At 45.6% G+C, this 17,495-nt stretch overlaps 1 protein-coding gene across 18 annotated transcripts in view; it reads left to right on the forward strand.

Moving 5' to 3' along the window:
* The window catches only part of GRAMD1B (GRAM domain containing 1B), a 267,819-nt gene that overhangs the window by 146,531 nt on the left and 103,793 nt on the right, over nucleotides 1-17,495 (forward strand). The window contains exon 1 of one of the 18 annotated variants that reach the window (XM_063671526.1): nucleotides 6,031-6,051. The exons of 16 other annotated variants lie outside the window; for them this stretch is intronic. The gene's annotated coding sequence lies outside the window, so the exon portion shown is untranslated. Of the gene's footprint in view, nucleotides 1-6,030; nucleotides 6,052-6,688; nucleotides 6,711-17,495 lie in introns of those variants that run through there. One more of the 18 variants, XM_054437580.2, reaches the window with a different exon arrangement.

Consider the following 17,495-nt stretch of genomic DNA (forward strand, 5'->3'; position numbering starts at 1 on the left):
CATCTATTAAATAATGTGCTAGAGTTTGAACTGGGAAATTTGACTCTAGACTTTAATCACTGTGCTACACTATCCTGTCCAGTTCTAGAGGCTGAGGTCGAGGTAATGTCACTCATGTTTCTGTTGCTTGTTGCAGGGGCAGTCTCAGGAATTGCTAGCAGCTAAGGGAGGTGGATTTCCCTTGGCCTATCATGTTTTTCCCTAAGGAATTCAGGCATAGAACAGCACTGGTACCCCCCAAGCCCCTCAGTCTTGCACGAGGTATGAGCTCCCCTAAGCAGGACGCCATGGGAGGCTGACAGCTCCCACTTTGTCCAGCCCACAAGGACTTCTATTCAGAGAGTCCTTTCTCTCTTCTCTTGATGTCTCCCTTGTAGCTGAGTGTGCAGTACTAGAGATGACTGACCCCGAAGGCTTAGCTATTCCCTTTTCTCCTAGAAGCTGATCTTCAACTCTCATCACCTGTGTTCCTCCCTCCTTATCTTGACTGCTTCAGAAGCTTCCGCGTCAAGCCCTCATACAACAACCTGACTTCCCCAGAGAGCAATGCAGATTGGCAAGACCAATTCAGACTCAACCTTTGCAGCAGTGACTCCCGCTGTGCTAGTTTTTCTTGTGCCAGGCAGCTTCTCTCCATCCACAGCTCCTCTCTGTTTCACCTCTCTCCTCCCACTTCCAACCAGATCAGTTTCTCTGATTTTCTTTTTTTCTTCTTTGAGACAAGACCTTGCTCTGTTGCTCAGGCTGGAGTGCCATGGTGCAATCCCGGCGCACTGCAACCTCCGCCTACCAGGTTCAAGCGATTCTCATGCCTCAGCCTCCCAAGCAGCTGGGATCACAGGCGTGCACCACCACGCCCAGCTGATTTTTGTGTTTTTAGTAGAGATGGGGTTTCACCATGTTGGCCAGGCTGGTCTCGAACTCCTGATCTCAAGCAATCCTCCAGCCTTGGCCTCCCAAAGTGCTGGAATTACAGGCTTGAGCCACCATGCCCGACCAGTTCTCTAATTTTCTTTATGACTTTGCTTTATTTCCATGTAGACTCGTATTGTTTTTGATGACATTTTTCTACCACTCTCCCAAAAGCCCCTCTTAATGTCGGACACCCCGTTCGGCAAGTATCTCCTGTTGTATTTCCTTATTCCTCTTTTTCTGCCTTTTCCTTATTTTAGTGACTGTCTCACCTCTCTCTTTCAATGTTTTTAAAAAATATATTAATTTTTTTTTTTTTTAAGAGCTAGGAGTCCCTCACTCTGTTTTCCAGGCTGGTCCTGAACTCCTGGCCTCAAGTGATTCTTCCCCCTTAGCCTCCCCAAGTGCTGGGATTACAGACGTGAGCCATCGTGCTCAGCTCGTTTTGATGTCTTTGCTCACCTAAAACAGCAGGTGGGTTTGACTGCTGTCCACTCTACCTCTACAATCATCAATTCTGTGGGGGACCTAAAATTTCCTGCTCTGGGGTAAAAGGTCACATGGATTAGGGGAAGACAGGTGGTAAACCACTGAATGAAAAACAAACACGTAACTCTTAGGTAATATTTACTATGTGCCAGACACAACTCTAATCCCTTTACATATGTTATCTCAGTTAATCTTTGTAACAGCCTATGACTTGAATAATATTATTATCCCTGTCTTATAGATGAGGAAATGGGGGCCCACAGGACTAAGTAACTTGCTCAAGATTCACAGACGGTGGCTGAGTGGTCGAGTCAGAATTCAAGCTGAAACTCTTCCTCACGCTCAGCTGCCTCTAGAAGTTGATGGTTAACAAGCAAAAGAAAAGGCACTGAAGCAGATACACATCCTTATGGGAACACAGACACACTGCCCTCTTTCTCTTTCACTCTCTCTTTCTTTCTTCCTTCTTCTTTCTTTCTCTCCCTCTCTTCTCCTCTTTCGAGAACCTGTCATCTACGTATACAGGGAGCATCTAAATCTAGTGACCTCTCAAGGTCTTCCTTATTTCAAGTCCCTTGTAGTTCTGTGAATCTCTTTCTGTTTCATCACCATCTTTTCGGTTTACAATCAGCACCCAGACTCTGGAGAGAAGGGATTTCACCTCTTTGGCAAAAGCATCTGATCTGTATTTATAGACTTAGGACAGGCAGAGAGATCCAGCCACACACTCCGTAAGCAATGCAAACATGGCCGCAGCACTGCCCGTCACTCAGTACTACATGTCCCAGAGTGCAGCGGGGGAGGTTTATGTGACCAGGGTTTGAAACAGCCTCACTCAGTTTCCTTGCAGCCCCACCTCCCAAGAGGCAGCTGCCATGGAGGCTCTTCCTAAAGAAGCAGGTTTAGTGTCCACCCTCGGAGCTGTCCTTAGGGAACTTGGTGCTTGTGCTTCCCGCAACCCCTTCACCCACACCCCTGCCAGAACTCACTCCAGCCTCTTTTCAAAAGCATCTTTTTTTTCTGTCTCTCTTTAACTTAGTGTATAAGTACAGTGATTAAGGAGTTAGAAAGTAATACCCAGGGTAAAGCAATCAGTAGAGATAATTGCCCTAGAGAGAGAATGATATTATAAAGAGGCATTTCTTTCTGTATTTCATTAAATATTAGGCAAAATGAAATGAGCCTAAGTTGCAGAAGAGGGAGCTTCTGGTCTCTAGTTCAAAAAGCAAAAAGCAAATGCATACAATAGAGAAACTATTTATCTTATGAAGAATTATTTAGTTCAAGTCCTTTCTGGTTAGTAGCAGCAGAGGTAGGGATTCAATGGGTTTTATTTAGACAACCTGAATTAGTACTCCTCCCCCTCTCTCCCACCCTGTTTTCTCTTTCATTCTCTTTTCTGGAGTTTTCTTTGACTCTGGGACTTCTCCCCACTCTCGTTAAAGCCTCCTGCCCAGCCCCACGGTTCCCTGCCTCCTGCCCAGCCCCAGCTTCTAGGTTGTCTACTCTGCAGTTAACAGCACTCTCCCTCCTGCTTTGAGTTCAGACATATGAATCTCTGTGTAATATACATATGGTGCTTCTGAAGCCTTCTGCACATGTTCACCAGGGCTGTGTCACAGTTCTTTAAAAACTGATTCGGTAAATGTTTTTGGTCATTCAGGAGACTGGGTGGACCCCCATTAACGTGGATCTGATTTCTGTGTGATTTTGATGTAATAGAACATCCTTCTCCGTGGGTACTAGCCTTCTGCTCTCCATGTGTTTGTACATTTGACTATCAGCCCAGGAACAAAGAGGATGGCAGGCCACAGCAAGAGCCAGAAGAAACGTTACAGGCCTCTGAGCAGAGAAGATGACGTGTAGATTGGCATGGCCCCCACACCTTTGGTTTGTGGTGGGGGTATGATTGATTACCTTTACTGCAGTGCTAGCAAAGCCTCATGGCTTTTCAAGTTTATTGTATTCAAGACCATAGTCTAGGGCTTATAGAAACCAGGCAATAGGCTAAAGAAAACCATGTATTAGCCTAAATTCCACTACTTTCATCCTCAACCTTTTTTATTAGTGTAGGATGGAATAGGAATGGGAGAAGTGTTGAATTCTGTTTATTGTGGCTGGAAAAAAACCACGTTCCTCTAACAGGATGTGTGCCTGTTTCAGGATATACATCCTTCCCCCTTACCTCAATTTGAATCAGAGTAGTTAAATTAAAATAAGGTGAACATGAGTAAATTCATTTAAATACTTTTTATCTAAAAGCAATTTTCACTGTGCATAGGACATAGGAGATTTGTTTAAATGTATATACCAATCTCTGAATAGTCCCAAGATTTTTTTCTTAATGTTTAATAACGCATTTTTTATAATTTGCCATCTTCAATTTAAAAAAAGGCCTCAAAGGGAGGTGTCCAATTGAGGTTTTATATTCTCTACCAAACTGTAGTAATAGGGAGCAGGACTTGGGTGCAGATTGAGGAGGAAAATGTTAAGAGGTTGGAAATTTGGTATTATGATGTTTAGTGGAAAGGGATTTGGACTTAGTGAATATGGGGTTGAGTCTCAGTTCTGCTCTACTGACTGTGTGACCTTGGACGAGTTGCTTAAAGTCTCTGAATCTCAGTTTAGTTATCTTTAACATGGGGGAAACAGTCTTGATCTCACAGGGCTCTCAGTATCCATGGAGGGTAATGGATTTGGAAACGATCTTAGTATATTTTCTGCTGCTATAACAGAACACCACAGACTGAGTAATTGATAAAGAACTGAAGTTTATTTAGCTCATGGTTTTGGAGGCTGGGGAGCCCAAAAGCATAACACCAGCATCTGGGGAAGGCCTTGTGCTGAGTTACCCTGTGGCAGAAGGGCAAGAGAGTGCCTTAGACAGGAAGAAAATCGGTTGATCTCATCCTTTTATTGGGAGCCCACTCTTATGATAACTAACTTACTTTCAGGATAACTGTATCAAACCATCCATGAGGGCCACTCTCATGACCTAATTACCTGTTAAGGGTTCCACCTCTTAATACTATACTGTTACAGTGACCATTAAATTTCAACATGAGTTTGGACATTCAAACTATAACAGAAATGCATTGTAAATTATGGAGCACTGTACAAACGAGAGTTGTCACAATTATTGTTCCTGTAGTTAAGCCAGACCCGTGAGCACTGTGTTGTCAGTGTCATCAGTTTTTTGGGAAACTCTTTCCTAGTCTGTATTGATCTACCTGATTGGGTTGCTTGGTTATAAAGTCAGACTTGAACAGAAGCAAGGTAATAAATGATCACGCAATCATTGCCTTCTTTTTTTTTTTGGCAGAGTTTTGCTCTTGTCGCCCAGGCTGGAGTGCAATGGCATGGTCTTGGCTCACAGCAACCTCTGCCTACTTGGTTCAAGTGATTCTCCTGCCTCAGCCTCCCAAGTAGCTGGGACTACAGGCATGCACCACCATGACTGGCTAATTTTGTATTTTTAGTAGAGACGGAGTTTTATTTTGTTGGCCAGGCTGGTCTCCAACTCCAGCCATCAGGTGATCTGTCTACCACAGCCTCCCAAAGTGCTGGGATTACAGGTGTGAGCCACTGTGCCTGGCCGTGCCTTCTTTTTTAAATTATGTTTCACTTTATCTAACACTTGCTTTGTTGTTTTTTTTCTGTGGTCTTGGGGCTGGATTGGGAGTAGGTGTGGGGGAGGAAAGGAAGGAGTAAATAAGGAGGGGTCATTTTTCTCTGAGGATCTCACCATTTCCGAGGGTAAAGTCTACATGGAAATGAACACTGGGAGACTGACATCCTTGTTTTGACCCTTTGGCTTTTTATCTGGGCCTTAGTTTCCTCATTTGCAAAATGGGAGCTGAAGCTGTAAGGTCCTACTCACTTGTAGCCTTTTGTAGATCTGAGATCACAAGCATGAAGGAACCGATGTCCTTAACAGAAGATAGGTTAGCATGTTTCAGGGGCTGCTATAGGGGAGCTGATGGGGGAAAATGATAGGAGGGAGGTAGTTGGAGATGCCTCAGGAAGGACATGGGTGTTTTTCCATAGATTATTCTTTCTGATTGGGAGAAATATCTTTAAATATTTGGATGGGCTTATTTTCATGTTTTTGTCAAGAATGTCAGTGGTTCACCAGAGCGTACACCCCATTTCCTCGCCAGTTTCTAGAATCCTTGCTCTGTTGTATGGATGCCAGTTCTGGCACCGCAAACACACACAGTGAATATATGTACTGTGTTTTAAGTAGAATCCTTACACTGTCTTGGGAATGTGAGCAGCCTGTTCCTCTCTTCCCAACAGGGCTGGGATACTCTGATCCCCTTCCTCAGGGTTCCCCTGATGGATGCAGCTTATCCCAGGTTGACCGAGTAAAGTGGGCCAGAGAGGAAGCTGTAGTCACTGCAAGCGAGCGGCCTGTCCCTGCTGGGCAGGAAACCTAGAGTGATGAATGGGGCTGGATGAAGTCATCCTGCTCCTCCAATCAGACTGCTCGGAGAGAGCCAGGGGCCTCTGCAGATCCAGCCAGGCTGCCGGCTGCTCTCATGTACCTTTAGACAGAGGCTGTGAGTCTCTGGGAGTGGAGTGGGGGTGTGTGAACCGCCCGCTCCTGGCTCCTGTGTAGGCCTCAGTCAGTCTGAATGTTATTGCAAGGTGAGTGGCTTCACCGGGCGAATTTCTCTCCTTTTGCATTCTCCACCTTGCCGTGCCAGGCTCCAGCTTTGTGGCTCCGGCACTTCCTTGCACAGCACCTTTCTGCTTCCAGCTGAGTGCCTGCACCTTCTTGAGGTTCTCACACCCGCCTGCCCACCACCGGCCGCTGACCTTCTCCTTTCCTGCTCCCCCCGGCTCTTGCTCATTACCTGCCAGCTGGCCTCTTCCCACATGCCCCCCTCATCCTGACCTGTGGGTACCAGTTGGCGGGGTGATGGGAGGGCAGGCCTCCGTCTTTGTGCCCTCTCCCTCTCAACAGTGGGAGCCTGGGAAGACCCACACTTCGCTCCTGGGAAGAAGTATCAGGTCAGGGGAGGTGCCCCCTGACTCAGCCTCCTGGGCGTTTGTGGAACACAGACAGGAGACAGGGCCCCCCTGCTTGCTGTGGACCTCCAGACTCTGACCTCTTACCCAGAAACTGAGGAAGTCCCAGGGGGCCAGAGAGTGGAAATAGGTGTCTTATTTTCCCCAGCCTTCCAGAGGGGTGGTTTGTTCTCCGTGGGTGGACGTTTGTGACTCTGCCTTTTCTCTCTGGATGGTGCCGCTGCTCCTTAGGCCAAGCAGAGATCATGGAGCCGGCTGACATGGCGACAGCAAAGGTAGGATGGAAATGCTGCCGGCCGCACTGTGCGTAAGTGGCTTCGCTTGGCTAGTTCTGCCTTTGGTTCACTTTTCTCTCTCCTCCTCTCCCTCAGCCCGCCACTCGTGAGCATCCAGGGGCTGTGTCAGAGTGGAGGGAAATGTTGTGAGCACCAAGACCTCAGGAGAGGCGAGGAGGTGCCAGGTCCTACAAAGCACACGCCCCACCTTGGTGTGCTTGGAAGTCGGAGTGGGTGGATGAGGGGTGCAGGGTGGGGGGTGGAGGTATCGGTAGCTTTCATCTGCACTCACTTATATGTCCGTTCTTTACTTTAGCCTTGCCCTATTTTTTGTTTCTCTTTATCCTGTCTCTTTTTCAGTTATGCCTCTTTTTCACTCTCTCTCTCTCTCTCTGTCTTCTTCCTCTGCTTATTCTCTGCACTGCATTCCATTTGTGCAACCTCCACACTTTCTTTTCACCTTCTATTTGCTTCTCTTTTCCTTCTCCCTGTTGTATAAGGAATGGGTGGGGTTGGTGCGGGCTGGACAGTCTTAAAAGCAGAGACTGCCTCTCATCCTGCAGCAGACGTTGGCCTTGGGATTGGAGAGGAGTTTGTATGTGAGTGGCAGATGCTGCCGCTGGCCCCGCCCACTGCTCGCCGGATGCCCCAATGGCAGTGCGGGCCTGGGCACCTCCAGGGAATGGGGCCTGGGTGCTGCACTGCTCAAACTCTGTGGGCACGCTAGAGGGCGTTCCTGAGATAGCTTTCAAATCTCTCCTGGCTCCTGCTTGCAGTTTGAAATTTGCTTTTCTGTGTATTTTTCCAAACAAGGAGTTAGAGCCATTGGGAGTGGATGGGGGCACCTAAGAAGGCTGAGTCTGTGCAGCCCCAGCCCCAGCTCCAGTGTGCAGGGAGAGATATGTAATCCTTCGAGAATATCTCAGCCCTTCATTTGGGAGCCTTGCTTTTTTGCCAGATGGCAGGGTCTCCTTTCTCTCAGAGATGGAAGACTGGTCAAGGCTCAGACTTCTGGAGCAGGTTGGGTACCCTGTGTTGTGTATGGAGGAGAGAATGAGAGAGGAGGCCCAAGCGGCAAGTCTGCTGCCAGCCTGAACCGGCAGGAATGTGTTACAGTGGTTAGAAAATGTCTCTGGGAATCATAGAACTTGGTTTTCTGCTCCTCCCAGCCCTACAGGCTGTGTGATCAGATCCGAGTCACTTAACTTCTCTGGACTTCCATCTGCTGGTCTGCACAAAGGTGAAAATTACACACATCTGTTGTTTTAATCAGTTTAGATCTGTCAGATTCTCAGTTTTCTTAGAAAGGAACCAGAGAGAGCAAACTATAGAGAAAGATCTCCCTGGACCCATTCTCTCCTCTGTCTCCCCTTCCTCTCTCTTTTCCTTTCTTCCACAAACATCTGAATAGCCCCTTTGAATATGGGGTGGTGCAAAGTGCTTGTACTACCTTGACAGTGGGCACTGGCGACCATGAAAGCAGGCATCTGCAACTGTGTTTGGGTCCCAAACTGCTGCAAACAGTTTGCTATCTGGTGGGAATGCTGCTGGCTGTCTTCACCAGGGCCTTGCAAAGCCTCTAGTGAACTAGCTCTTGAGGTTGTAGGTGGTTTGTTATCAACCAGCTGGTTCTCGGGGGATGGTGGTGGCAAGTGCTCTGGAAAAGGTGCGGTTTGGGGATTTTGGGGATTTATTCTGTGGCTAGTTTGGAAAGGTCTGTTTAGTTTGTATTTGCATATGGAGGCAGAAACAGCCTGATTTTACTTAGGCCCTTGCTATCCCTTAGTCCAGATTGCATATGATCTAAGCAGGTATAGCATCAGATGTTAGAGATGAATCATTCCTTTTTTATTTTCTACAAAAAATGAAAAATTAGCCAGGTGTGGTGGCATGCACCTGTAGTCCCAGCTACTCAGGAAGCTGAGGCATTTACTTTCCGGACCTTGACCAAGAGAGAATCTGTTTGGCTAACAGAAACCAACGTTATTTCAAAGCAGCAGTGTGAATCTTCTTTTTTTTTTTTTTAACCTTCTGTAATCCAAACCCTTTGGAAGTTTACTTCAGGCATTTTCAGTCTGTGCCTGTGAACCACTCGGGACTCTGAATGGACTTTAGGAGAGGGTCCACGAGCCCCCTTCATTGGTAGGCAGAATTTTGTATCTCTGTACATTTTTCTGGGGAGAGTATCCTTGGCTTTCATCAGCTCCCCGGGAGGCTTATCACTCAAAAAAGTTTAAGAACTTTTAACTGATCAAGATGCTCCCATAAAGAGCCTATTTGTATAGTCTAGGTACAAAGCCCAGGTACAAGAGGAACTTACATATTACGGCCAATGTCCTGGAATCTCTGATAATGCATAAAAGCAGCTTGTAAGTAATTTACATACAGTTTGAATATCACTTTTTAAATGTCTAAATACTTGAAAAATGCATCCCCCTTATCTCAGGCTTCCCTTTTTATTTCTGAGATACTATTCCCAGAATTTCCCCTAGCCGCAATGTACTGGGTTAAATTACCCTGGAATGAAATAGCTTTTGGTGGAGGTGTGGTCAGTCTCATGACAACATTCCCTATTAGACTCTTTTCAGTTCCTGGAGTAGAGCTTTTACAGGTGTGACTTCACTTTCTGGAGTCTGGATTTTGAGGTTCTATTACTCCACTGCATTGTCACAGTACTACTCTTTTTTTTTTTTTTTTTAGGGTTGCACCTCAGACTAGGGCCATCTGATAGCCTGACCTGACTGTGTTAAAATATGTAGATGATGAATTGTTACTGAGAGTTAGTTTCCTTCTTTTCTTTCTTTCTTTCTCTTTCTTTCTTTCTTTCTTTCTTTCTTTCTTTCTTTTTCTTTCTTTCTTTCTTTCCCTTCCTTCCTTCCTTCCCTCCTTCCTTCCTTCCTTTCTTTCTCTCTCTCTCCCTTTCTTTCTTTCTCTCTCTCTCTTTCTTTCTTTCTCTCTCTCTCTTTCTTTCTTTCTTTCTTTCTTTTCTTTTCTTTCTTCTTTCACAGAGTCTCTATTGCCTAGGCTGGAGTGCAGTGGTGCGATCATGGCTCACTGCAACCTCAACTTTTTGGGCTCAAGTGATCCTCCTGCCTCAGCCTCCTGAGCAGCTGGGACTACAGGTGCATGCCACCACACCTGGCTAATTTTTTATTTTTTGTAGAAATGGAGTCTCACTATGTTGTCCAGGCTGGTCTCAAACTCCTGGGCTCAAGCAATTCTGCCACCTTAGCCTCCCACAGTGCTGGGATTATAGGCTTGAGCCACTGTGCTTGCAAGAGTTTTTGTCTTAACTTTGAGAAAAGAGGTTAGGAAGCATTAATTAACCCATTCATTCACCAGAGGTTTATTAAATGCTGACTGTTTGCCAGTGGAGAGAGTTCAGTATGGAGAGTTTAGAGATGGGTAGTTCACAATCACTGTGAAGAGATGTTCATGGGTCCTCGGGGGAGACAGACAAGTAAACAAATTATGGCAACACAAGGTAATAGGTTCAAAATCAGGGAAACAAGAATTACTTGACTGGGCAGTTATAAAGGGCTTTGTAAAGAAAGTTACATTTGATCTGAGACCTGAAGTGTGGGTGGGAATTTATCAGGTGGACAAGAGAGGAAAGATGATGTGGCTGTGATTTGGAGTTGGACATATCTAGGTTCAAATGCTGACCCTGTTGCTTTCTGACTCTGTGAACTTGAGTGAGTTATCTTGGCCTTCCCTGGTCTCAGTTTCCTCGTTTGTCCATGAGTTCACCATCAATACGTGGGGATTGTCATGAGGATTAAATGCAATGTCTTAGGATTAATGCCTGGCACACTGCAGATAGTCACTGAGTGGTGGCTCTCGGTGCAGAGATCTGTTAGAGAATAGTGGGCCCAGGATGGACATGGCAGGGCCCAGGGCATGACAAGTAGCTTGGCAGGACTGGCGCTTAGGATGCATGTGGAAGACAAGAGGCAGATGTCAAAACCAGAAACATAAGCAGGGAGCTGAAACGCTGTGAAAGCCCGTGCAGTGCTGAGACTGCATAGACACTGCGAACAGCTGAAGGACTTGGAGGTACCATCAGGTTTGCTTTTGAGAAAGTACTCTGGCTCCAAGGTGGACAAGTAAGATAATTGCCTCATTTTGCTCCATCTCTGATAACTTTATTATTATGATTATTTTTACATCTATCTCTCCCCACTAGACTGTGAGCTCCTTGAGGACAGGGATTGTGTGTTTTGTTTCTTAATTCACAGAAACCCTGGCACTTAGCATTTTACTTGGCAGATGATAGATGCTCAATAAATATTTGGTGAATGAACAAATAGGAGAGGGTAACTGCAACTGCAAACCTAAAGGTAAGAATTGAAAGGCAGGTGAACGCTGACAGCAAGAAGCACACTCTAGTCATATTTCAGGTGCTAGAATTGACACGATGTAGTTCCTAATTAAACGGGAGATGGAAGAGGAGGAGTCTAGGGTGAATCGCTGGTTTCTGACTGGGTGACTTGGTAGCTGGTGGTGTGATTTGAGATTGATACAGGATGTCAGAGTTGGGAGGAGACAGTGGGACAGTGAGGAGTTTCCTTTATTCATACTGGCTCTGAACTGCCCGTGAGATATCTAGGTAAAGTTGTTCAGAAACAATGAGAAATTTGTGTCTGAGGTTAGGGAGTGGTACTGGTTGAGCATCCCAAATCTGAAAATCTGAAATTAGAAGTTCTCCCAAACCTGAAACGTATTGAGTGCCAACATGCCGTTCAAAGGCAATACTCGTTAGAGCATTTCAGACTTCAGATTTGACTATGTATCCTGCAAATATTCCAAAATCCAAAAAAATCAGATGCCCCATCACAGCAGTTGAGAGGCAGAGGCTCTGCTTATAGGATGAGGTCTTAGAACAGAGAGCCTTCTTCATAGGGGAGTCTGAACTTCTGGATTTTGTGGAGGGATTGAAAAAAATTGGTGGACCAGCACAGAATTACCAGTTATTTATTTTACCTACGAAAGCTAGCAACTAAACTAAAATATAGAACTACTACCACTGTGTATATGTATATTTAAAGAATATTTAAACACAAAATTTAAAAGGTCATGATGTCAATATATTCAAACTTTTTTTTTTTTGAGGCAGAGTCTTGCTCTGTCTCCCAGGCTGGAGTGCAGTGGCACAATCTCAGCTCGTTGCAACCTCCACCTCCGGGGCTCCAGCAATCCTCCTGCCTCAGCCTCCCATGTAGCTGGGACCACAGGTGGGCAACACCACACCCAGCTAATTTTTGTATTTTTAGTAGAGACGAGGGTTTCACCATGTTGCCCAGTCTAGTCTCAAACACTAGAGCTCAAGTGATCTGCCCACCTCGGCCTCCCAAAGTGCCAGGATTACAGGTGTGAGCCCCCGCACCCAGCCAACATATTTAACCTTTTGGTGTTTACCACATTGTCCCAATTTTTCTCAATTCATTACCATCCATGTAAAAACCCCATCATGGTGCACGCCAGCACACAAGTGCCCCTGGATCATCAAAAGTAGCTAGTGGCTTAGAGCATGGAAGAGCATTTACTGAATAGCGCTGGTCACAAAATGGATGGAAGCTGAACCCTTTGGTTTACTCATGATATGCCAGTCTCATGTCTGTTGTGATGTTGAGAGAAGGTAGTGGGTGTCTGTGCCTGAAACAACTTAAAGCTTCCCCTGCCCTAACCGTAGGGCACTGTTGAGAAAATGTCCCGATGACTGGAAATGAAACTGTTTAAAATCGAACTCATTAGATGCTCCATCCAAGTAAACCTGTATTTGTTGGCAGTGATAGTAGCAATGTGTTCCGAAGGCACTATTTCTGGACACCTCTCATGCAAATAGGAAGCTCTTGTCTCTATAAAGGATGATGACAAATATTGGATCCTTTTTCTGGCTCTTTTGTGTTAAGACCAGACTAATCAAGAAATATCACAGACAGACTTAATGTAAGTCTGCTGAGACTATTCACCATTACTCGTCTGTTGATTTAAAAAAAAAATGGTATAATGATTACAAATCTATGTTCGTTTTGGAAAACAGAGATAATATGTCCTTCTGATTAGATATGCATCTCTTAGAGACTTATTGCCTTATATTTTAAGTTAGTGTTATTTAATATGGTTTAATTCCCATCTTTTATCTTCCTTGTTGGATTATTGACTTGAGATCAAGGAGAACTCTGGATCTAACTTTGAAATATCATGTGATTTGCTTGGGTCGTGAACATATCAGACGCTCCATAAGTATGGTTCTGTTTTTGAGACGGAGTCTCACTCTGTCACCCAGGCTAGAGAGCAATGGCACAATCTTGGCTCACTGTACTCTCCGCCTTCTGGGCTCAAGCAATTCTCCTGCCTCAGCCTCCCGAGTAGCTGGGATTACAGGTGCCCACCACCACGTCCAGCTAATTTTTGTGTTTTTAGTGGAGACGGGGTTTCACCATGTTGGCCAGGCTGGTTTCAAACTCCTGACCTCAAATGATCCACCTGTCTCAGCCTCCCAAAGTGCTGGGATTACAGGCATGAGCCACTGCACCCAGCCATAAGTACAGTTCTTGTTGAAAAAATAAACAGCTGATTGACCTAACAGAAGGAGCACAAAACAATGCAAAAATATTCCCAACAAAATAGGAAAAATTGGAAAATTTGTTGACATAAAGGAGAAAAAGTAGATTAGGAGCAGGAAATGGAGCCTGTGGTTCCTGTAGTATGTAGCGGTGGTTCTGTGGACACGGGCTGGGAATAATCATAGCAGTGGTGAAAATGTATTGAGCACTTACTTACTCTTAGTGTCATCCGCTCCTCGTAGCAACCTGATGGGTGCTTGTCATCCTCACCTTTTTAATGGATAAAGGAGCTGAGGCTTAGAGAAATGGAGTAAGTTGCTCAAGGTCACATAGCTGTTAAGTATAGATTTGAACTCAAGGCTAATTCTAGAATCCCGGTGCTAAACCACAATACACACCACTGGGGGTGGTGTCAGTCCCTGTTCAATGAAGAATGCGGTTTTTCTGCACTTGTCCTATCGTCGAGCAATTTCTCTGCCAACAATAAATAGATTCTTATTGTGTCCTTGGGCAGACAACTTTCACTTTTAAAATGAGTTAACCCTCAATTCATCTGTATTTTTAAAAATGGTAATACTGATATGTAATTTAGTGGAAGAAGCAGAAATCCCCATTTGGTGGGAGGACAACAGGAAGCAGCTGGCTGTGGGTGTATGGGTGCCCCCTCTCGGAGAGGACCTGAGTTTATAAGCACCCTCTTGGGTCCCTAACACCATCGGTCACCCTGAATTTCTCCTGAGGATAAACCAGGAGGAGCCACGGAGGTGATTAGAAATCTGCCTTCTTTCTTCCATCTGGCAGGAGAGATGTTTTCTTTTGTTACGTGTGTAATTAGGATGATGAGTGACTTCAGGCGACGGCCCCTCTCCTGGTTGTGGGGTTTCTCTGAGGTGTGTGAATCTTTCTGACAGCAGGGCTCTTACCTCCTTGGGGCCACCGTTAAGTGCAGCAGCAGAAGGGGTCTTGTGATCCAGGACACGGGGATGAGCAAGCATGCAGAGAAACCAACACTAGTCAGGCAGTCAAGCATTCAGGAAGCAGGAGGAAGATTTTGGAGGTGAAGGGGAAAGTGGGATAGAGGGGGGAATCTTCTTTGGGGATTTCCATTGCCAGACAGAGCTCTTGTCTCCTCATCAAGACAGAGTCTCCTTGGAGAAGGGATATCGATGGCTGCTTAAACAGGGGGAAGAGAGAGAGCTTAGTTGGGTGTTGCACTGAGTTCAGTGAGGGAGGTGATCCCAATGTATGGCCTGGCTAAGGAGTTTCCTTACTCCAAGTTGCATGAGGGGGCTTGTGATTCTCAAGTATGGTGTTTTTACCTTTTACTTTTTCCTCTTTTTACCAATTACAACCTTATAGAGCGGCTAGCAATGGCAGTACTAGTAGGAAGATAACTAGACCTCACTGAGCTTGCGTGTGTTGTGTTAAGTGTGGTTTAGCACTTCACTGGGCTGCTGTAAGAATCACTGGGCATGAGGTCTGTGCAACCACTTTAGATTCTAGAGTGATCAGAGGGTCAGAGCCATCCACGGAAGCCCTGGCTGCCTCAGTCTTGCTTCCTCCCCTTCCTAGGGGCAGAACGAAGCTGAGTGGAATTTGGCTTTGATATTGCTCATCCTGTTTATTGCCTGAAGGAATATTCTGGATTAGCAGATTGTGAAGGAGGGGGAAAGAAGCCTGGTGGGAGGTGATTCTGTTCATTTTATTTTTTAACTCCAGTGCCTTCAGTAAATCCAGGAGGTCATAGGAGCAGAATGAAGCATTCTTGAAGCAAACAGCCCTGCTTTGCTCTGTCCCCAAGCCTGCCACCCTTTGCCAGCCCTCTGGCCAGGTGCCTGCCCTGCACAGCACTGTTTCACCCAGACGGTGGGCCTGGAGGGCAGGGGTGTGCATAAGGGTACCAAGGATAGGAAGGGAGGGGCTGGCTTTGGAGGCTCCAAGCTGGGAGCTGACACAGATGAACAGGCTAGAAGGCGAGGCCAATGCCTGCAGCCCACACTGTCACCCCAGAGCCAGTGACTAATAGTGGCAGAGGGTGGGGTGAGGAGAGTGCCAAGGGAGGGAGAGGACAGGGAAGTGGTGGGGAGCACCTGATCGGGGTGCAGCCCTGGCCATCTGCTGGTCAGCTCACACAGGCTCTCTATTGAGTGCAGTTTGGAAGCGGATTTTGGCTGGAGGACTAGAAAGAGGCTTGTTGTGGAAATGGAGTGTTTAGGAGGCTGCTCCTCCCCCACTGCTCCTCTCTCACTTACTTCCTGACCTCCAAAATGCTCCTTAAATATAACACTCTCAACGCCTGATGACTCCCCTGCCTGAGCTTGGAGCTTTGATTCCCCAACGTGTGACTGCAGCACTGCTCTGCCCCAGATTTCCCAGCAACTAGAGGCATGCAGCTATGCCCCGGTACTGCAGCGCTGCTGCGCTCCTGCTCCTGGAGCAAAGGGGGGGGGCGTAGGGAGAGGAGCACAGAATCCAAGAACTTGAGCTAGAAGGAGAGCCTCAGGGATCCTGTCGTTTATTTTCTGCTCCAGATAGGGAGCCAGAGGCTTGGAGTGGCTTACCCAAGGTCATGGGATTCTGGTGGTGGAAAGAGCTCCAGATGAGGAGGTGGGAGGCAGGAGGGCTGAATTCTCCGTTGGCTTCTGCCACTCAGTGGCGGAAGCCTGAGATAGGACCTGATATTGTGGCATTTGAGTTCACAGCTTCCAGGTTGGCTGGATGGCCCTGGGTGTCTGCAGGCAAGGTCAACAGCAGCATGCTCTGGTTACCTCTTACCATTCTAGTCCCCATTTATGGATAAGGCAAGAAACACCAATCATGTTTTTGTTGGATTAGGAAAGGAACAGTACCAGGGTAGGCGAGACTTTGAGACTCATAGGAGACCAACAGAAAGTCAAAGCAGCTGAAATCAAAAGGAAAAAGCTGAACTGTTTCCAGTCTCCATTCTAAACCCAGTAAAGTTCAGAAGAAACCGTGGTAACAAGAGACTTGGAGTAATACAAATCAAACCAACTTCATGTTCATTAAATTAGTGGACTCAGAAAGGCCAATTTTTGTGAAAGTATAGTTGTGAAAATGCAGGTAACACAAAATATTGTCTAGACCCCTGTGCCCCGCCCTCTCTTTATCAAGCCTGTTTATAAAAACCCAAAAGGGATTGGTGTTCAGTTGTTTTCTAAATACTCTGTTTATTTTAAAATTGTTTGCATTGAATAGTTAGCTAATACAAAATAATATATAGGGGGGCGCGATGGCTCACACCTGTAATCCCAGCACTTTAGGGGAGACCAAGGCAGGTGGATTGCTTGAGCCCAGGAGTTCAAGAACAGCCTGGGCAACACAGCGAAACCCCATCTCTACAAAAAATAAAAATAAAAAAAAATTAGTTGGGCATGGTGGTGCGTGTCTGCAATCCCAGCTGTTCAAGAAGCTGAGGTGGGAGAATCACTGGAGCCCAGGAGGTGGAGGCTGCAGTGAGCCGTGATCATGCTACTGCCCTCCAGCCTGGGCAACAGAGTGAGACCCTGTCAAAAAAAAAAAAAAAGAAAGAAAGAAAAGAGAAAATAAATAATATTTATAAAATATATAAAATATGTGTAAAGTATAAAGAACAAATGACAATTGCAGGAGTACCTCTCACCTGTTCTGCTCCATTGCATGTGACTGATTTATGCATTTTCAATGCTGTCACTGTTCTACCTTAGAAAATAACACAAGGTATGTATCCTTTCTGTTGACAGACATTTGTTTTCAGAGTTTTTGTTTTGCTTTTGCTGTTACATGGAGTGCTATTTAAAGTTTTTCGTGCATGCCTCTGAATGTGAGTTGCTTCCATTATTGGAGTAGAACTGTTAGGTGTTAGAGTATGCAATCATCCAACTTTATTACATAATACCACATAATTTTCTTAGGGAGTAGAACCAGTATACACTCCCACTAGCTCCTTTCCAACACTTGATATTATTTGACTTTTTAATTTTTATCAATGGGATGAGTATGTGATGACATCTCACCAGAGTTCCAATTTATATTTTCCTGAGTACTAATGGATTGAGCTCCTTTTTATATAGTTTATTGCTTTCTTTTCTGAAAATGCTAACTCAAATCATTTGTCTATTTTTAGAATTATCTTTCTTTTTCTCATTGGTTTGCAGGGATTTTTAATAAATTCTGTGAACAATTCCTTTCTCAAGCAATATATGTTACACATATTTTC

Source organism: Pongo pygmaeus, chromosome 9 (assembly GCF_028885625.2).
Source record: "Pongo pygmaeus isolate AG05252 chromosome 9, NHGRI_mPonPyg2-v2.0_pri, whole genome shotgun sequence".
NCBI lineage: Eukaryota > Metazoa > Chordata > Mammalia > Primates > Hominidae > Pongo > Pongo pygmaeus.